Source organism: Canis lupus, chromosome 7, assembly GCF_048164855.1.
Source record: "Canis lupus baileyi chromosome 7, mCanLup2.hap1, whole genome shotgun sequence".
NCBI classification, from domain to species: Eukaryota; Metazoa; Chordata; class Mammalia; order Carnivora; family Canidae; genus Canis; species Canis lupus.
The window spans coordinates 16,729,756-16,746,388 of NC_132844.1; the positions used below are offsets into that span (position 1 = coordinate 16,729,756).

At 33.6% G+C, this 16,633-nt stretch overlaps 1 protein-coding gene and 1 long non-coding RNA gene across 8 annotated transcripts in view; one reads left to right on the plus strand and one right to left on the minus strand.

Moving 5' to 3' along the window:
• Window positions 1–16,633, minus strand: part of LOC140636377 (uncharacterized) — a 499,328-nt gene that overhangs the window by 370,653 nt on the left and 112,042 nt on the right. The window lies entirely within an intron of this gene.
• The window catches only part of LOC140636611 (uncharacterized), a 36,647-nt gene that overhangs the window by 8,797 nt on the left and 11,217 nt on the right, over window positions 1–16,633 (plus strand). The window contains exons 3-6 of one of the 7 annotated variants that reach the window (XR_012033831.1): window positions 236–352; window positions 440–538; window positions 2,072–2,252; window positions 3,820–4,115. This is a non-coding gene — a long non-coding RNA (uncharacterized lncRNA). Of the gene's footprint in view, window positions 1–235; window positions 387–439; window positions 539–2,071; window positions 2,253–3,667; window positions 3,762–3,819; window positions 4,116–16,633 lie in introns of those variants that run through there. The other 6 variants (XR_012033827.1, XR_012033828.1, XR_012033832.1 and 3 more) reach the window with 6 other exon arrangements.

Genomic DNA, 16,633 nt, shown 5'->3' on the forward strand with positions numbered 1-16,633 from the left:
ATGACCTGGGACTGAGCCATGGCTAGCTAAGAGTTAACCACCAAACTAAATATTTAAGTTTCTTATCTGCAAAATGGGCCTAGCACCACTCAGCTCCTAGGCAATACTGAAGTTAAATGAAATCGTGTGCTGTTGGGCAAATAATCGGGGGCAATCGATAAATTTCTTCATTTCTTTACAATATGAATATACTCTCTAATAGATACCTACTATTCTTTTTTGTTGTTTTAAATAGCAATGAAGAAAGAAGAACCTAGACTTAAGTCACACTACACTTTCTAACAAGTAAAACAACCATCACTATCTTACTTCGGAAGCAGAAGAAAAACAGGTTCATCCTATCTTTCAGATTGTAAGATGCACGTGGATGGCCTAAGGGACTGGAGGTCCTATTTCTCCTAGTTTTCTTACTTTTTACACTTCTTTTTTTTATCCTAAGGCCCTATTATTGTATTTTCTGGATCCCATTCATACACTTTCTATAGGGCATTACTCCTGAAAACAGATGAAAAAGCAACAATTCCAACTACAGAATTGAGTTAAGTGGTCCATGTCTGAATACAACAGATGACTGGATTTTTAGCTATATTTATTTCATAATTATTTTAAAATAAGTTATAAATATTAATGATGCTTATAAAGAAATGAAATAGTCAAAATGTTTTTATAAGGTCTATTTATAAGTCTAAAATTATTATACTTAAAATATAGAGATGTTTTTCCTCTTTCAGTCACAGTTATAATGTATTTTAAATATTCATTACAGAAATATATGAATGCCAAAATTAAAATAACCTAGTTAAAATTACAACCAAATTATATATATATTTTATACATATTTCATATATGTATAAAATATATATATATTTACAGCTATATAATCTGAGTATGTATTTCTTTTAGAAAGTCTTCAGTCTTAAGGCACTCCTTTTAAACTCTTTTTAAGATATTTCCATAATTAAGTTCCTACAATGTGTCACAAGACAAATATAAATTTCCATGATCTAAAATGGTCATAACATCTAAGTTTGAAAAACTTTTCATTACATATGTTAATCATTTTTTGCACTTATAGGCAATTCAATTCCAAACAATTAACACAATGATTTATGACATTTTTTTTTTCACATTTTGATGTCAGAGGGTTTATAAAAACACTATTTTGAAAGCATATTTTCTCTGTGGCTTAAATGTCATATCACAGAATGATTTTATTTTCTAGAGCTCTAATTTTTTCAAAGAGAATAGTATATAAAACTCCTTCCAAAAATTAATTGTTTTAATTGAATTATTAGGTTTTTTTTAAAAAGATTTGTAACAAAACCCATTTAGGATTCTTAATATGCACTGGCCATATTAATATTCCTAATATATGTGCCATATCCTATTCTTCCTGTGTATATTGGATATTTAAAGTAATTAGGAAGAGCACAAGTTTGATTAAATATATGATAAGCCATCCTTGCTTTATTCTTAAAAGGCAAACAATTTACTTCTTTTTAACTAAAAATGTTTTATGATTACTCACTTGTTCACCACCTTTAATATAAAAAAATCAATGTGTGTAAACTTATTTTACTAGGTGATAGATAAAAACATATCAAAAGAGTATGAATTGTGTATTTATTAGGAAATGTAAATAAAAATATTGAACTTCAAAAATTTATTATAGACTGCTTTTAAATGTTTATTTTCTCTCTGAATTCAAAATGATTGACTTGAGCACAATATTAAGTAAAAAATAAAGCAGTCCTCCTGCCTGAAAGACTCCTGAATAAAAAGAAAATTATTTTTGGATTTTCCTCTTGATCAGATATGAAATATTCTGAAACGCCACCTCTATAATTTGATAAAAAGCTTGATATCCCCAAATGAAAATAGGACTCAGCACTTTCATTTTTCTGTCTCTAAAGGAACCTAGGTAAACTGATTTTTTTTTTAAATGAAAATCTCAGGCATAAAGGTGGCAGTAATGAAGCAAGCTTAAATATGCGCTGACCTTTGAAATGAACTGCAATCCGCGTTGTTTGGCCACGGATCTGACTGTGTTACTGTCTCCATCTATTTCTAGCATGAAAGATGTGGGTGTTGGAGCTGCTCTGCTCTCTGGTGGATGTTGACAGCATGGCTGCAAACATACAGCAGCACCAAAAGAGACAGCTACACAGCATGGAACAGAAAATTTAACCACACAGCCATCATAGACAGAACTAAAGCACTGATCTATATTTTCTTTAAAACTTGCTAGCAAGGTAAACTATAAACATGTCTCCATCTTGTAAAAGCAATATATTTTGTGTTAAGAAGAGTATTGCTGAAAAAAAAAAGAAGAGTATTGCTGTTAGGAGGCGAATGTGAATTGAAAATACACAAAATTATTCAATGATTTTAAAAATCATTAGAAGTCTCAGGTAGTTTTCTCAGGATGCGCACAAAGGAAAGAATACAGGCTGGAGAAATATACCTTTTAATTAAATACATAGTGGGATTTCATATAATTACCAATGTTCCTGGAGTGACATTTTCTTCTTCTTTTTTTTTAATTTTTTGCTTAGGATAAGTACTTCATCAATAATTAGTTTATGTAAGATAGAAGGACATTCCTTTTTAAATGATTCCTAGGAGTCATAAGAAACTTCAAAATATCATCTAGCACTATCTCCGTTAACAGTGGACTACCTAAAGTTCTGTGTCTCAGCTTTGTCAGCTATTACTTGGTCTGCCTCTAAAAACTACTTTTAAAACAATGAGACAATGCATGCAAAAAACTTTAAAGAATAATAAAGCTACCACAATTTGCAACACCACAAGTTAAGCAAATTCTATACTTTTTTACATTCTACTCTAGAATCTTAAAGTACTTTTAGGTGAAACCAAAATATCTCATAGTCAAATGTAACACATTATCTCCTTATTCCAGTTTGACATAAATGTAGTCATCAAATCAACAGGCATTGACTAAGAACTTCCTCCTGTTGTGCTCAGAATGCTAAAAGAAAGGTAGTACTAATGGGCTCATGAATAAAGGTCTGTCACCATTACCTTTCTTCTTAGCATAAAATATTTTGGTTGGCCTTTAATAAATACTAACACTATATATCTCTCATGTTGGAGATATGATCCTTATAGTCAAAGATTTTACAGTCTTCAAAGAGTGGTATATATGCAAAAAAATTAAATGACAAAAGTAAAAAGTCAATCAAGCTTTTGAGCATGTGATATAGTTGCACTTGATATGATAGAATCAAATGCTGGTATTGGAATAATCTTGGATAACCACTTCTTTTATTTTCATTTAGATCACCCATTCTAATATCTTAACAGAAAAAAAAAACTTGAAAAGAATATTTGCTTTGTGGTGGGAATATAAAACTCAAGTATGTTTGAGAGGAATGATTCTTAAAATTAGTTATACTAAAGGAAAAATAAAAATATCTATATTCCAAATCCCTGATCTAGCAATTTTTAACCTCAATAAAAAAGACTATTTCTATTCAGTAGTAACCAGAGATTTTGATTGAGTTATGCCTCCTAGAGGGAGAAATTATGAGAAACCTGGATATAAAATACTGATTTCTTTATGGTCTGAAAAAAAAAATTGTGTGTGGGGGAATTGTAAGGTACAAGTGAGCTGGAACCTGTTTGTAATATTTCCTCTCTCATTCAGCAAATTTTGGATTTCCAATGTATATCCCAGAAGTCACATCCTTCTAAATGAGTAAATAATATAGGCGCGATTTTTTTAAAAGTGCCTTGTTGTACCTAAGTGCACTGCAGGACATCTGGCACGTTTCATTCTGAAATGATGTTTATCCACAGAAACGCCATCAGTGGAAGATGTATTGAAAAGCTGAAGGTCTATTAAGGGAGTATGGGACAGCTGCATACATTCTGTATAAGGCCATGGAAATGACACAGCAATACCCCATCTGTGGCTTTGGTTCACAGAGCTTTGAATAAAAATTCAAGATCAAACTTCACTTGTTAAGGAAAAGAAGACTCCTAATAGAAAGCTAGTATTAATAGTCTTATATATAAAGGTCTGTTACTGTTAGCTTTCTTCTTAAAATACATTGTGGGATGTCTATGCCTTTAATAAATACTAATACTACGTATATTCACCTCTTGATGTTATTTGAAGAACTGCTTGTAAGGAACTACAATTTGCACTTTTATAATTTAGGCCATTTGTGAATAGGCTTAAAACTTGGAGAAGTATGAGGAAGGGGTAGGGCAGATGTTGTTCAAACTTCCCTATTTGGCCCTGCCAAGTCCTTCATTCTGGACCTACAATACCCAGCCTATTCAAAACTCAATGTCTCTTAATGAAGATTACTAATCAAGCTGATTTATGTGGTAGTGTAGGAGGTGGGGGTCATTCTTTTTTTTTTTTTTTTTTTTTTTTTTTTTTTTTTTTTGGTGGTGCTGCTCCTAAAGAAAGTTTAATGCTCACAAAAGCTTCAGATTGACAGCTCCACAAAATGGAAATTCACAGAACAGAAGTATCACATGTGAGGGGGATATAGCCTCCCCTTATGTTAACCTGCCAATTCACAATTTCAACCTGCAAGGATCTGCCACCAAATTCAAGAGATTAATTCAGTCCCTGTGCCTGTTCAATCCTTTGCCAATAAGGAGGCCAATTAGTTTCAACTACACTGGTTAGTTTACGTCTGTCTTTATTTTTTTCTAATGGGGGCATTTTCTCTCCATCATTTGGATGATTTTGACCCCCCGTTCATTGCAGGTTACTATAAAATGGCTGTCAATCACTTCAAATCACAGCTTAATGTGAACCAAAGCCTGAGGTGAAAAGTTCAGTCATTAGCTATTGAAACCATCCAGCTCCCCATTGGGGTGGGTTTTGTAATGTTCATAGGAAAACAATAATGATAATAATACTATAAATTTGAAATAATATTGCAATTCTCTATTGAAAAATACGATAGTCAACTAAATAGCTAAGTTCGCTTCAGTTAACTTCTAGTCTTAAAAAAGTCATCAATTCCAAACTTCTTAACCCATGTGCATTTCTTGTGTATATTCATAAATTACTATATCTCAGAAAACTTTTATTTGTTAAGAATTAAAATACTTACCTCATTTATATATGATTTAAAATTTCATTTTAGCCTGTATTTCTAGAAGATAAATTCTAACACTACTAAAAGTGCAATGTTAAAAAAAAAAGGTAGAACACCTGAGGTTTTTTAAGTTAACAAATGAAAATATTCTATGCAAATATAATGCCACTAACTTTAATATCTGGAACTCCAGAGGAAAACTTAGAGATGAAGAAATGCACAATTGATTGAAGAAATACATTATGACTAGACAGGTGTGTTAATTTTTCCTCCGAAGTAGAAATAGGTGAAGTGATATTTTTCATTCTTCATTATTATTTATTTCTGAAAATGAGCTAACAGAGTAGGGTTTTTTTAGTAGAAAGGGGAACAAAGAATTCGAGGCATCTATGGAGCTGTGTATGATGGAGGAAAGATCACAGAGGAGAGATTGACACCAAAGCCTTCCATTGATAACATTTTCTTTGTAAAGAGTATCTACTGTGCCCCAAGTACTCCACCAGTCACAAGGGTACTGTGGCTTACATACCCTGAAACAAACACTGGATCTCAAAGCAACATGCTGGCAAATCTAGATAAATATTTAGACTGTAATAATAGGTAAAAACGTGAAGCTGAACAATTCATATTTATCTCCACCAAATTCAGAAATTTCAAATTTTCTTTTTAATTTTTTCCTCTAATCTACATATTCAGAGGTTCTTAACTCCAGTTTTCTCTATTCTACCCCTAGAGGGCAGTAGAAAATACAGAAATACTGAGTTTGGTGGCTAAAAAAGGAGGGTAAACAATTTTTAAAGAATCAAGCAAACTAATAATATAGCACTTTCAAGGACTGATAGCCACTTTTATATATATAAATCCTCAAAAAGTACTTGGTTTATTGATAAGCCAAAACATTTAGTACTATTTGTACTATAGACTACTATAAACATAGTTATCAATACTTAGGACAACATTCACAAGGTATAACTTAAAAAATCAGAATTCCAACCAAAATCCATTCCAAAAGTTTTTTTTAATATCCATGAATAACATTTTTTAACCTTCTTTCCAATTTAATAGTATCAGTTCATACAAAGACCTCTAAGCTTAAAATGACACTGATAATCACTGGCACTGTTAGTAATACTATAAATAATAAATCTCCCTTACATCTAAAGGAGTTTAAAAAAACAACAAACAAAGCCTAAAGCCACCAGAAGGAAGTAATTAATAAAGATTAGAGGAGAAATAAATGATATAGAAAATTAAAAAAAAAAAACAATAAAACAGATCAATGAAACCAGGAGCTTGTTCTTTGAAACAATTAATGAAATTGATCAACTTCTACCTAGACTTATCGAAAAGAAAAAACAAGGGACCTAAATAAATAAAGTCACAAATGAGAGAGGAGAAATAATCAACATTACAGAAACACAAACAATTATAAGAGAATATTATGAAAAATTATATACCAAGAAATTAGACAACCTGAAAGAAATGGATAATTCCTAGAAACATATAAATTACCAACAATGAAACAGAAAGAAATAGAAAACTTGAAAAGACCAGTAACTAACAAAGAAATGGAATCAGTAATCAAAAAATTCCCAACAAACAATAGTCCAGGCACAGATGGCTCCACAGGTGAATTCTACCAAACATTTAAAGAAGAGTTAATATCTATTCTTTTCAAACTATTCCAAAAATAGAAAAGGAAGGAAACTTTCCACATTCTATGATGCCAGCGTCACTGTGATACCAAAACCAGATAAAGATTCCACAAAAAATAATATATATATACATATATGTCAATATTCCTGATGAACATGGAGACAAAAATTCCCAATAAAATGCTAGCAAACTGAACCTAACAATACATTAAAAAAAAAAAAAAAAAAACAATCATTCACCATGATCAAGTGGGATTTATTCCTGAGTTGCAAGTGTGGTTCAATATTCACAAATCAATCAATACAATATACTACATTAAGAAAAATGAAAAAAGGATAAGAACCATATAATAATTTCAATAGATGACAGATAAGCCACTTAGCAAAGTAGAGCATCCATGCATGATAAGAACTGTCAACAAAGTAGGTTTCAAGGGAACATACCTCAACATAATCAAGGCCAAATATGAAAAACCTACAGCTAATATCATCTTCAATGGGGAAAAACTGAGCTTTTCCTTCATGGTCAGAAACAAGACAGGGATGTCCACTCTTTCCACTGTTACATTTAACATAGTACTAGAGGTCCTAGCCACAGGAATCAACAACAAAAAGAAATAAGATGAATCCAAATCATCAGGAAGAAATAAAACTTTAACTATTTTCAGATGATATGATAGTATATAAAGAAAAAGTGAAATACTCCACCAAAAAATTGCTAGAATCAGGACACCTGGGTGGCTCAAATTGGTTGAGGCTCTGACTCCTGATTTCAGCTCAGGTCATGATCTCAGGGTTGTAGGATGGAGCCCTGCATTGGGCTCCACAGTCAGCATGGAGTCTGCTTGTCCCTCTCCCTCTGTTCCTCCCCTCACTCTTTCTCTCAAATAAATAAATAAATAAATAAATAAATAAATAAATAAAATCTTTAAAAAACAATTGCTAGAAGTGATAAATGAATTTAGCCAAGTCACAGGATACAAAATCAACATACAGATATCTGTTACATTTCTATACACCAATAATGAAGCAGCAGAGAGAGAAATTAAGGAATCAATCCCATTTACAGTTGCACCAAAAATAATAAGAAACATAGGAATTGGGCAGCCCTGGTGGCTCAGCGGTTTAGTGCCACCCTCTGCCCAGGGTATGATCCTGGAGACCCCAGATCGAGTCCCACGTCAGGCTCCCTGCATGGAGCCTGCTTCTCCCTCTGCCAGTGTCTGCCTCTCTCTCTCCCTCTCTCTCTGTGTCTCTCATGAATAAATAAATAAAATCTTAAAAAAAAAGAAACCTAGGAATAAACCTAACCAAAGGAGTAAAAAAGCTGTACTCTTAAAACTATGAAGCACCGATGAAAGAAACTGTAGATGACACAAAAAAGTGGAAAGACATCATTCCATGATCATAGATTAGAAGAACAAATATTACTAAAATTTCTATACTACCCAAAGCAATCTACATATTTAATTCAATCCCTATCAAAATATCACCAGTGTTTTTCACAGAGCTTAAACAATCCTAAAATTTGTGTGAAACCACAAAAGACACTAAATAACCAAAGCAATCCCGAATAAGAAAAGCAAAGTTGGATGCATCACAATTCCATACTTCAAGTTATATTACAAAGCTATAGTACTCAAAACAGTATGGTCCTGGCACAAAAACAGACACATAAATCAACAGAACAGAATAGAAAACCCAGAAATGAATGCACCACTATGGTCAATTAATCTTCAATAAAGCAGGAAAAAATATCCAATGGGAAAAAGACAGTCTTTCCAATAAATTGGGGTTGGAAAAACTGGACAGCAACATGAAAAAGAATGAAACTGAACTAGTTTCTTATACCACATAAAGACAAAATGAATTAGAGACCTAAATGTGAGACCTGAAACCATAAAAATCCTAAAGGAGAACAGAAGCAGTAACCTCTTTGATATCGACCATAAGTTCCTTCAAGATATGTTTCCTGAGGCAAGGGAAATAAAAGCAAAAATAAACTGTTGGGATTTGGTCAAAATAAAAAGCTCTGCACAGTGAAGGAAACAATCAACAAAACTAAAGATAACCTACAGAATGGGAGAAGGTATTTGCAAATGACATATCTGATAAAGGGTTAATATCTAAAACATATAAAACTCAATTCCCAAAAAATGAAAAATCCAATTTAAAAATGGGAAGAAAACATGAATAGACATTTTTTCCAAGATGACATACAGATTGCCACAGACACATAAAAAGATCGCTCAACATCACGGATCATCAAGGAAATACAAATCAAAACTGCAATGAGATATCGCCTCAAACCTGTCAGAATGGCTAAAATCAACAGCACAAGAAATAACAGGTGTTGGCAAGGATGTGAAGAAAGGGGACCCCTCTTGCACTGTTGGTGGGAACACAAACTGATACAGCCACTTTGGAAAACAGTATGGAGGTTCCTCAAAAAGTTAAAAAATAGATATACTAGCATCTAGCAATTTCACTACTAAGTATTTACCCAAAGAATGCAGAAATACTTATTCAAAGGAATACATGCACCCCAAAGTTCATAGCAGCATTATCTACAATAGCCAAATTGTAGAAGACATCCATTGACTGGTGAATGGAGATACACACACACACACACACACACACACACACACACAGTGGAATATTACTTAGCCATTTAAAAAAATTAAATCTTGCCATTTACAAAGAGATGATGGATCTAGAAAGTATAATGTAAAATGAAATAACTCAGTCAAAGACAAATACCCTATGAATTCATTCATATGTGGAATTTAAGAGAAAAAAAAGCAAAGAGGAGGAAAAAGAGAGAGAGAGAGAGATGCAAACTAAGAAACAGACTCTTAATTATAGAGAATAAATTGATGGTTACCAGAGGGGAGGTGGGTGGGAGGAAAAGTGAAATAGGTGATGGGGATCAAGGATGGTGCTTGTTGTAATGAGCACTACTGTTGTATAGAAATGCTGAATCATTACATTGTATACCTGAAACTAATATTACATTGTATGCTAACTAACTGGACTTTAAATAACAACTTAAAAAAAAATAAAGACTATTTAGAATCCCCCATCACCAAAAAAAGTATCCTATTTCTGTAGTTGGACAAATTTAATAAAACTATCAAATTGTAAAAAATTAATAATAATAAATCTGCATTTCTATTATGTCTTTGGACATAATGGAAATTACATGGAATTTACAAAGGTATAATTTTTAACTAATTATAAATAATTTTGGACTTTAATAAAAAGTTATAAAAATAATACAAAAACTTCCATATACCTTCACCCAGTTTCCCTTAATGTTAACAACTTACATAGCATAGTAAATTACCAAATCCAGGACATTGACATGTGCAGAATACTAACTAAACAACAGAACTTATTCAAATTTCACCAATTTTTCCATTAATGTCCTTTTCCTGTCCTAGAATCCTGTCCAGAAACCCACATTGCATTTAGCTGGTTTCCCCCTCTTAGTCTCCTTCAATCTGTAATTGTTTCTCATTCTTTTCTTTTATAATGATCACAGAAGGAATATCATGTTCTATTCAGTGCATCAATTCAATTCAGTGCATCAAATCAGTGCATAATATTTCTTGAGGAATAGAATCTGTTAAGCATTATGCTTGGTGAGCTTATTAAGAGGAAAAAGAGACTTTACTCATGTAAATAGTATTGCTTATATGTGTATGTGTATGTGTAAGACCTGAAAGAACTTCTTTTTTTTTAAGATTGCATTTATTTATTCATGAGAGACACAGAGAGAGAGGCAGAGACATAGAGAGAGGGAGAAGCAGGCTCCCTGTGAGGAGCCTGATGCAGGACTCCATCCCAGGACCCTAGGAGCACGACATGAGCCAAAGGCAGATGCTCAACTACTGAGCCACCCAGACGTCTCAAAAGCACTTCTTCAATATAAAGGCATATATTCCCTCAGATGATTGCTTCATTTGCATTATATCACTCCAGGCATGATGCTTTCTATTTGCCTTCCCAAGTCAGCTCAGAATTGTCCAGACGCAGAAAACAAGGAAATGTGAGCTTCAGCTCATGTTTTCTAGTGCTCCGTTGTGTGACATAATTGCAATAGAACAATCTCATGGGAAAGAGCAGTTCTATGGGAAATATCATTAGTTCAAGGGATCTTCAACTTTAACTAAAGCAGTGGGTTGGCTCTGGAGACAACAAACAAACCTTAGAGATGTAAAGTGGCTATGAGACACCAGTTTCAAGTGCTACAAAATCTCTGAGAAGATGTCCAACAGATCCTTCAGGCCATATCAGCAACCACTGCCCTCTCTGGTCCTCTCGGCTACCTCTAGTAGAATTACTACTTCCTACACTCTTTATTATCCAGTCCTAATATAATGTACACTGTGAAGCATGCCCTGACTTCCTACAGTGCCTCAGAAAGAAGCAACAGCTCCTTCCCATTACAGTCCTACTTCACTTTCCATGATTATGGCACGTATTTTTTCACAATTTTCATTCCTGACTATGCTGTGAGTTCTTTAAGGCCATGGATATGGGACATATTCATATTTGTCCCCCCAGTGCCACAAATCATTGTTCCAGGCACATGCTGATATTCAGTAAATGCTTGCCATGGCATATAACTGTCCCTTGGTTATTATACATGGTTCAATCAATTTGTGATACTAGAGAAGATTGTTTTAGCCCCTGTGAATAGGATAACACTGAAAGAAAATCCTGTTGAAACAGTCAAGTCATCTGAGGCTTCTAAAAGTAAAGGTGAATTAACTTTCTTCACAATATTCCTTTTAAATTTTTTCCCTTTAAGCTTAATTTTAAAGTCTCAGAAAAGCACAACAAACTTTGTTCTACTTGAGATTCAATAGAAAATCAAGAATAGAAAGGATGAAAGGCAAAAATGATTTACTTTAGCTATTAATTATAGAGGTTAAAGGAAAAGATGGCTTCCTTCTCATAAAGTACATTAATATGTATCTGTAATTAATATGTATAATCTGTTATGTCCAGAACAGCAAGAGGGAATAAAAAACTCCTAGAATCTCTGTTCAGAAGGGAGATAAGACTAAGAGCAGAAACCTTAGCAAGAAGAAAGAGAGATACCTCAGAATGACTCCAGCATTGGTCCTATAAGTTGAGACTCTAGGAGGCTGGCTTTAACTCACATTTAACCTAGATTCATAGGTATTTCCAAATCAGGTGTCCAGCTGGGAGAGAATTACAGTTGACAGTGAAAAATTAATTTAAAAGGATTCTCATTTTAAGGCATTATGTGTGCTTTGTTTCATTTGGAGATGAAAGGAAGATTATTGAAAGCCAAAATTAATATATGCAGACATTGATACAGATCAATTTTTCAAGCATCTTTCTTCCCAGTTAACTCTCTCTCTTACCTTTCCAATCTCCCTCTCTTTCCTCTTCCATTGCATTATCCATCTCTTTCACCCATCCCAGTAACCACAGTTCCACCTCTCATTCAATTTAAATCCTTCTATCTCAAATTTAAAACCTAGAAGTGGCCTAAAGTCTTTTATATACCCCTCACTGTGCTAAATGCTGAAAATACAAAGACAGCAAAATAGCCTCTAGATTCCAGAGTGCTTCATGAAACTTTCCATTGTAAACAGAAAAAAGCAAATAATTAGGTTTGAAATACCTATTCCCACTTCTGGTAAGGTTCAGTAGATACATTTTCCTTATTCCTCCTCTTACACAAAACTGAAAATTCCAGACATTATACATATACAAATAACGTATATAAGACAATGGTAGTGAGAAGAAAATAGACTCCTAGGGTCCCTGGAACTTGAGTACAGTACAGTAGTGAGTTTCCTGAATTTTCTTTTTGCCTCATATATACCAGACTTGGTGATGACGAAGCTAGAAACTTGGAAATACAAACAGATGGAGATCAAAAAGCCCCCAAAGAAACCTGCTTTCTCTAGGAAAATGACCAAGAAAGGGATGATCAAGCAAGACAAAATTTTTAAATAATAATCACCTTACTGCAGCCAATACCACAAGGCAAAACTATGGCTCCAAGAAGCAGGAGGATGTCAAACTGAACAAAAGAAAGACAACCAATAAATGCCAACACCGAGATAACAAAGATGTTAAAATTAAATGAAGATTTTAAAGCTGACTTGACAAAAATACTTCAACAAGCAATTAAAACATGTTTAAAACAAATGAAAAAATAAAACTTTCAACAAAGAAATACAAGATTTTTTTTAATGGAAATTTTAGAACTGAAAAATACAAAAACTGAAATAGGAAAGCTCAGATGGGTTCAGAATGCAAGGGAAAAGGAAAGAGTCAGTGAAGTGGAAGATAGAATGATAGAAATTTTCCAATCTGAATGTGGCCACAGTGGCAGAGGTTTAAGTGATGCAGCCACAAATCAAGGAATGCCAACAGCCATTGAAGCCTAGAGAGTCAAGGAACACATTCGCCCAAGAATCCCTACAGGATGCATAAACCTGCCAGTACCTTGATTTCAGCCTAGTGAAACTGATATCAGACTTCTGGCCTCCAGAACTGTAGGAGAATATAAACTTCTATTGTTTTAAGTCACCAAATTTATGGTAATTTGTTGCAGCAGCCACAAAAATTAATATAGCAAAATATACTTTCTTATTAAGTACACATGGGACAGTCTCCAAGATAGACCACATACTGGGCCACAAAATGATACTTAATAAATTTAAAAGGACAGAAATCATACAAAGTATGTTCTCGTACCACCATGGAACAAAATTAGAAATCAGTAACAGAGAAATTTGGAAGACTCACAAATTAGTGGAAATTAAACAACACATTCTTAAATAATCACTGGATGAAGGAAGAAATCAAAAAGGAAATTAGACAATATTTTGAGATGAATGAAAATCAAGAAAAAACTATGGAATGGAGGTCAAGCAATGCTTAGAGATAAACATATTAGCTGTAAATGACCACATTAAAAAAGAAGAAAAAGGCAGTCAGTTCACTCACTTGGTTAGACCATGCTGCCAAAAAAAGGAAGAAAAATCTCAAATCAATAACCTAAACTTCTACCTAGCGTTACTAGAGGGAATAAAAAAGACAAAATATACCTTAAATAAGCAGGAAAAAAGGAAGTAAAGATTAGAGTGGAAATTAACAAAATAAAGCAGAGAAAAACAATTTTTAAAAAATCAGTGAAACCAAAAGCTCATTCTTTTAAAAATAAAAACTTAAGGAAATTGACAAAACTTTAACTAAATTGACAAAAAAAGTAGAAAACTCAAATTACTAGGATTAGAAATAAAAGAGACAACATTAATATTGACCTTACAAAAATGTAATAAGAGGAATACTAGGAACAATTGTGTTCCAATAAATTAGCTTAGGTGAAATGTTCAAATCCCCAAAAAGACACAAGTACTGAAATTTACCCTAAAGCAATACGTAATCTCAACAGACCTATAACAAATAAAGTGATTGAGTTAGTAATCAAAAATCCAATGTGGGGGATCACTGGGTGGCTCAGCGGTTTGGCACCTGCCTTCGGCCCAGGGCATGATCCTGGAGTCCTGGATCGAGTCCCACATCAGGCTTCCTGCATGGAGCCTGCTTCTCCTCTGTCTGTGTCTCTATCTGTGTCTCTCATGAATAAATAAATAAATCCAAAAAAAAAAAAGCAAAATCCAATGTCAAAGAAAGACCCAGGCCCAGGAGGTTTTATTTTCAATTCTACCATGCATTTAAAGAAGAATTAATAACAATTCTCCATAAACTGTCGCAATGAATATAAAAGGAAAAAACACTTCCCAACCTGTTTCATGAGGCCAGTATTACTGTGATACCAAAAACAGACATAGTCCCTGACTTTAGAGCATCAGTCCTTCTAATGGAGCGGTTATTTTTAAAAATATTTTATTTATTTATTCGAGAGAGAGAGAGAGAGAGAGAGAGAGAAACAGGCAGAGACACAGGCAGAAGGAGATGCAAGCTCCATGCACATAGCCTGATGTGGGACTCAATCCTGGAACTAACTCCAGGATTATGCCCTGGGGTGAAGACAGGCACTAAGCCCCTGAGCCACCCAGGGATCCCTGGGGAGCGGCTATTAATCAAGCAAAGCACACAAGATGATATAAATTTACAGGGCCGATTGTGTTCCCAAGGCCTGAAATCTGCTACCATGAATATGGGTAATGAGTGTTGCCAAGTAGAAGAAAAAAAAAAATCACCTACCAATATCTTTTATAAATATGGATGCAGAAGTGCTCAGTAAAATATTAGCAAACTGAATCCAGCAACATATAAAAAGAATTATATATCATAATTAAGAGGAATTGAAAAGATTCAAAGTGCCTTTTGCAACTACAATGAAATCAAACTAGAAACCAATAACTAAAGTATAGTTTAAAATTTTACAAGCATTTAAAAACTAAAAAAAATCTGTGGTTCAAAGAGAAAATTTTAAGGAAAATTTTTAAAAATATTGATCTGAATGAAAATGAAAATACAATATATGAAAATTTGTGGGACACAGCTAAAGTAGTACCAAGGGGAAAATTTATAACGATTATATATTCATTACAATCTGTAACAAATTTGTAACAATGCATATATTAGAAAAGATGAAAAGTCTCAATAATCTAAGCTCCTGCTTCTAGAACTTATAAAAAGAGAGCAAAATTAACTCAAAGCCAGCAAAGAGAAGAAAATAATAAAAATAAGAGCAGAAATCAATAAAACTGAAAACAAAAGCAATACAGAAAATCAATAAAACAAAGAGCTGATTCTTTAAAAAGATCAATAATATTGGCAAGCTTCTAAAAGACAAAGAGAGAGAGAGAGAGAAAAGATATAAACTGTCAACATCCATAATGAAAAAGGATATTACTAGACCGTGAAGACATGAAAAGAATAATAATACAATAATATTACAAAAAACTTCATAAACATAAATTTGACAACTTAGACAAAATGGGCCATTTCTTTTTTTTTTTTTTTAATTTATTTATGATAGTCACACAGAGAGAGAGAGAGGCAGAGACACAGGCAGAGGGAGAAGCAGGCTCCATGCACCAGGAGCCTGACGTGGGATTCGATTCCGGGTCTCCAGGATCACGCCCTGGGCCAAAGGCAGGCGCCAAACCGCTGCGCCACCCAGGGATCCCAAAATGGGCCATTTCTTTGAAAAACACAAATTATCAAAATTCACCCAAATAGAAAGAGGTAATATAAGTAGTCCTATAACTATTAAAGAAATTGAATTCACAATTTAAAACACTTGAAAAGAATTTTCCAGGAAAAGAATTTTCCAGGATCGAATGTTTTCACATAAGAATTCTACTAAATATTTAAAGAATTAATACCAGTGCTATATAATTTCTTCAAGAAAATAGAAGAGATAACATTTCCCAATTCATTTTATGAAATCAGTGTTATCTTGGTACCAAACAGAGAAAGACAATACCAAAACTGCAGATCTAAATTTCTCATGAATACAGATGCAAAAATCCTTCACAACATTTTAGCAAATAGAATTCGGCAATATATAAACACCATTGTCAAATGGGATTTATTCCAGGGACTCAGAATTGGTTCAATATTCAAAATTCAATCACTGCTATCCATGACATTAAGAAAAATCACATGACTACATCAATCGATGCAAGAAAAGTATTTGATAATATTCATCATCCATTTGTGATTTAAAAAAAAACCTCAGATGGGATCCCTGGGTGGCGCAGCGGTTTGGCGCCTGCCTTTGGCCCAGGGCGCGATCCTGGAGACCTGGGATCGAGTCCCACATCCGGCTCCCGGTTCATGGAGCCTGCTTCTCCCTCTGCCTGTGTCTCTGCCCCTCTCTCTCTCTGTGACTATCATAAATAAATAAAAATTAAAAAAAAATAA